Source organism: Scardinius erythrophthalmus, assembly GCF_964197995.2.
Source record: "Scardinius erythrophthalmus genome assembly, chromosome: 1".
NCBI classification, from domain to species: domain Eukaryota; kingdom Metazoa; phylum Chordata; class Actinopteri; order Cypriniformes; family Leuciscidae; genus Scardinius; species Scardinius erythrophthalmus.
This window is the reverse complement of record NC_138221.1, coordinates 14,778,056-14,784,131: the sequence shown is the minus strand read 5'-3', so window position 1 is coordinate 14,784,131 and position 6,076 is coordinate 14,778,056.

Below are 6,076 nucleotides of genomic sequence, written 5' to 3'. Positions count from 1 at the left end.
AAATGTTGTATTAAATTTGAAAGAATACACACACACATATATATGTATATATATATATATATATATATATATATATATATATATATATATATTTTTTATTATTATTATTTTTTTAATAAAATCAACAACTGTTATGTTTAAAGCTGGAACTGTAATTTCTGTAACACTAACCTTGTTGTATAAGCATTTTTACAAATGTGATAGCATTGTGTAAACAGCATGTGAGCAGGGTAATCAACATTACCTTGAATATGAGAGTCACATGGAGGATTCAGAGGAAACATATATTTATTTTATTTATTTTTCCTAAGCTCAAGAGACTTAGTTGTGATTCTCATAAATCAGAAAACGAGTCAAAGCTGAGAATGTGGTGGAAGGAACATAGAACATTTTGTCTTGCTGTAATCTCTTTCAAGTCCTCATTCATATTCATATTTTATTGCTCGGAGGTTGCTCTTTTCAAGCTCAGGAGACTTAGTTGTGATTCTCGAATAATCTATAAATCCAAATAAATAACATTTTAGAAACAGTGTCTCATATAATCTCAGATTCCTTAGGATAAATAAAAGTAGACACAACTGAGACAGTTCTGAGAGAAAAGAGTCCAACATATCTTCTAAACTTTAGAGGAGACAAATATGAGAGTGTTAGAGTCTCCATTTGTTGTTAAAGCAACCTCATTTTTGTTTAGGAAAGACATCTGAGATGTTAAAGAGATCTAACGTTTGATTTTTCTTCCCCTTTTCTTTCATTTACAGATCGTATTCATAAATTATGTAAAAACAGATTTTTTTAAAATGTATCATTTATTTGCCAAAGCTTCCATTATACCTTTCAGTTACAGGACATAACAATACAATGTCTATACAATATTATCCTTTTTAAATTATAAATAGTTTCTTTATGTAAATATATTTTACTGTTATATAGATATCTTTGAGACCCTAACTCCCCCCTATAAACCCTAAACGTGAACACTTTTCAGCCACTTCACAAAATAAAAACGTCTATCACTGCATGTTTATCACTCCTGATCTCTTTTCTTACCTCTCACAACTCTCATCCAACTCTTGTACGTTCTCGTGGGAACTCATACACTATACTAAAAGTCTTCCCTTGTTAATGTTTAAACGTATTAAACAGCTTCTTTACTAAATTAAACTAAATAAAGTCTCTGGCAACTTCTCTTCATTTGTAGACATGTCTTTCTTGCTCTCGTTGCACTTGGTCTCTTTGCAGATGTGAGCTCATGCTCTCCTTCTCAAGCTCAGGAACAGCTGAATCCACAGACAATGATGCATGTCTCATGTGTTTGACATTACTTTTGATCAAAGATCCATCTTCTGTATTCACAAGTTCAAATGAGCTCAAAAGGATAGCTCACATATAAATAGTATTGTTAACAGAATGGGATGCGGTATTGCATTAACTAAAAAATGTTGTCATTGTATGAATCAGGAAACTTTAAAAATAGTAACAGAGTCATTAATATTATGTCACTTGTCATACTGCACTGAGGTGTGGTCCTCTGCATCTAAAAAGGACTTGGCAAAAATTCAGGTTGCGCAAAATAAAGCAGCAAGACTTGTTCTGGGTTGCTCAATTAAAACAAGTAGAGATCAGATGTATACTCTTTCATGGCTCACTTTAAACCAAAGACAGTTACTTTAAGCACTATGATATATAACACATTGACAATGAAAATGCCTATTTCTCTGGTTAATCAAATAGTGTATTGTAATTCTGTGCACAATCATAACACCAGAAAGGCAAATAATGGTCATATAATGACCCCTATCCAAAAACGAATTTTATGTATATGAAATGTGTATGTGTTAAATGTGATTATCGAAATGTTGTTGTTGTTGTAATGTAATTTTTTTTTAGAACGGACCCCAGGAAGACTAGCTGATTGCATAGACTTTCAGCTAATGGGATCCTTAAAAATAAACAAATAAACAAACCTTGCACTTTTAAAACCCATTTTCTCCTTATATGTTAATGTTACACTTGCATTGCATGTTTAAAACGTCTTTTTCAGATATCGATGGAACCGTTCAATCTTCCCGTTACTCTTAGGATAATACAGCGAAGTGCAGATGTCTTTGATATGTCCTTGATTTAGCTGGACAATGACTTTATTCTGGAGCTGCTATAAAGCCAAAACAACCTCTGTTACTTTGATTTCCAAGTATCACTGTAAAGTTGCTTTGAAACAATTTATATTGTTAAAAGCGCTCTATAAATGAAGGTGACTTGACTATACATGCTGTGATGTATACATGCATGCTACAACATGCATTTACTAAAGAAGAGGGACGCATAGTTCTACCTTCTACAAGTCCATCAGATAGCAACAATTCATTCGCACAACGCTGATACAGAACTGACACTTCTGGAACTGGACTTGGCCACTGGTTTGTGTGAACTCAACTGCTTGAATCAGATGCTGAAGAAGTAGTTTAATCACATCACTTGTTTGTGCCTGTAAGGCATGTGTCTGCACCAACAATACTTTCTTCAATAATCCTCCACATCTTCAGTCGTTTCAGTCTTTGGCAAGGGAAGTCTGGATGGAGAATCAGCAACAACGTGATGGAAGAGGAGTGTTGAGTATGAGCTAGTGTGAAGGAACACTTATCTTTGTTCAGTTCAAGTCCTCTTTCTTTGAATCTTTCAAACACTGCTCTCAATCTTTCCTCCAGCTTTCTGTCAGTGTCAGCACACACTAAAAACATCATCCATGTACCAATCTACCCCTGGTGATCCACAAAGTATGGAGTCAGTTGCTCTTTGATAAGCCCCGGTGCACTAGAAAGGCCAAAATGAAATTTTTGGAAACGGTAGCACCATCTGTGTGTGATGAAGTTTGTTGACTACTCTGCTGAATCAACCTGTCAAAATCCTTTTGCATCTTGCATCGCTTGAAGGATGCTATTAACTGTAGGGACTGGATGTCTTTCACGAATGACTGCTTTATTGACCTCTCTTAAATCAACACACAGTCTCACCTCTGTCGTGTCTTTCTTTGCTATCAGTAAGAGGTTGGAGGTCCATTATACACCTTCATTGACCTCCTCAATAATTCCTTCTTCAGTCCTCTTATCGAGCTCTTGATTGACAGCTTCAATCATGTGATATGGGACTCATCTTAGTCCTTGTGCCACAGCTGATATTTTCTCATCGACAGTGACTCTGTGAAACTATCCTGACACTTGTTGCTGTGTTTTGAGCAGTGACTCTTTGACCAGTTTGCTGAACCTGGAATGGTGTGTGGCAAACCTGCATCTGTGACATTTCTTATCTTTCTCTGCACGCGATTCATGTTTGTTTGCTCTGTGTTTTTGCATGCGTTCACTGCGTGCGAGTCTGCCGTTTAGTGAAGCGCACTGGACTGCTCCGACAGCATCTCTGACTTCACTAACGAAAAAGAAATATACTTCTTATAAGGACTATAGTTCATTTTATGAAGTAATGTTCAAGTATATATTTTAAGTGTACTAATGTCAATCTACTAGTTGTAAACTTGTAAGTGTACTATTTAATTACTGCTTGGGACTAAATTGGCCTATTTTTACTATAATGTAAAAAGTATATATTTAATAAGTGTAGAACTGTACTGTTGCAAGTTGTAAACTTTAAGTGCACAACTTGTTCATTTGTACTGCATCTGTACTACAAGTGAACATCTGTATACTAGTAGTTTACTATTTGAAAGGTGCAGTCTGTAAGAATCTAGTGGTGGGAATAGTCCAAATTAAATATCTGCAAACATATTATGATATTTCTATGCTTTAGTAGAGTGAAGAAGTTGCAGCACCTTTAATACTAATGCCTTTTTATAGTTTATGAAAGTACACTTTGAAGTATACTCTAAATAAACTAGTTTAGAAGTTTTATCCTGCAAAAATACTGGAAGTTTTCTTTAAGTGAACATAACATCATACTTAGTTTACTATATATATATATATATATATATACATATATATCCATCCATCCATCCATCCATCTTCTACCGCTTATCCGGGGCCGGGTCGCGGGGGCAGCAGTCTAAGCAGGGATGCCCAGACTTCCCTCTCCCTAGACACTTCCTCCAGCTCTTCCGGGGGGACACCGAGGCGTTCCCAGGCCAGCCGGGAGACATAGTCTCTCCAGCGTGTCCTAGGTCTTCCCCGGGGTCTCCTCCCGGTGGGACATGCCCGGAACACCTTCCCGGGAAGGCGTCCAGGAGGCATCCGGAAAAGATGCCCGAGCCACCTCAACTGACCCCTCTCGATGTGGAGGAGCAGCGGCTCTAATCTGAGCTCCTCCCGAGTGACCAGCCAAGACAGCCCCACAACATCCAGAGACTTGAGGTACTCAGGGCGGATCTCATCCACCCCCGGTGCCTTGCCACCGAGGAGTTTCTTGACTACCTCGGTGACTTCAGCTTGGGTGATGGATGAGTCCGCCTCCGAGCCCTCAGCCTCTGCTTCCTCAATGGAAGACGTGACGGCGGGATTGAGGAGATCCTCGAAGTATTCCTTCCACCGTCCGGTGATATCCCCAGTCGAGGTCAACAGCTGCCCACCTCCACTGTAAACAGCGTTGGTAGGGCACTGCTTCCCCCTCCTGAGGCGCCGGACGGTTTGCCAGAATCTCTTCGAGGCCTACCGATAGTCCTTCTCCATGGCCTCACCGAACTCCTCCCAGGCCCGAGTTTTTGCCTCCACAACCACCCGGGCTGCAGTCCGCTTGGCCCGTCGGTACCCATCAGCTGCCTCAGGAGTCCCACAAGCCAGCCAGGCCCGATAGGACTCCTTCTTCAGCTTGACGGCATCCCTTACTTCCGGTGTCCACCACCGGGTTCGGGGATTGCCGCCTCGACAGGCACCGGAGACCTTACGGCCACAGCTCCGAGTGGCCGCGTTGACAATGGAGGTGGAGAACATGGTCCACTCGGACTCAATATCTCCAGACTCCCTCGGGATCTGGTCGAAGCTCTGCCGGAGGTGGGAGTTGAAGATCTCTCTGACAGGAGATTCGGCCAAACGTTCCCAACAGACCCTCACAGTACGTTTGGGTCTGCCGAGTCTGTCCAGCTTCCTCCCCCGCCATCGGATCCAACTCACCACCAGGTGGTGATCAGTTGACAGCTCCGCCCCTCTCTTCGCCCGAGTGTCCAAGACATACGGCCAGAGGTCGGATGAAACGACCACAAAGTCGATCATCGACCTCCGGCCTAGGGTGTCCTGGTGCCATGTGCACTACACACTACACATACATATATATATATATATATATTGCACTTTTACTACTATGTTCCTGGATTCAGAACGATGATCGAAACACAGATGGAGTAGATCGAGTCCATCAACACCCCCAAAGCTTCACAACTCTCATTCTCGTGAGAACTCATACACAGTGAGAACTCCTGAAAAGAAGTATAATAAAGTTAAGAAGAATGGCTTTCATAATGTTTCGGTGCATATGTGTACATTCAGGAAATCTTACTCTGTTTGTAAAGTACACAAGTTTGTCACGAGTGTCACTGACTACTACACACTGCATACATCTCTTAGGGACTGGAGCTCATGAACTCCATGAGTTTTGTGTGTTTTTGTGTGTTTTGTGTGTTTTTGTGTGACAGAGTGTTTGTTAAATAAGCTTTTGATGTTATCGGTTTTATTTTTAGCTGGATGGAGAATGTTTGAAGCTGCTCGTGTTAATAGCCAGTCATTAAAGGAAGTTATACAAGTGTTGATAAGTTTCACTCTCAGGACATTCAAGCATTTAAGCAAAATGGAAAAACTAACATCATATGACTTTCTTTACAGATAAGAATATAGCCTTTAAATGTAAGTTATGCAATGTGAAAAACACATCTCAAGCCAGAGTAAACAACACAGGCATCTGAAAAGCTGTGATAAACTGAAATCTCACATCATGCCTATTAGAAGTGACACTTGTTTGTTTTTAGCAGAACTGCCAGAAAGCATCTGGATTGAAGGAGAGGACGGAGAGAATGCCAGTGATCCAGAACCTGCAGAATGAAACATCATGATACTGAAGAGGTTTAGAGGTTTGTGTTTATTCT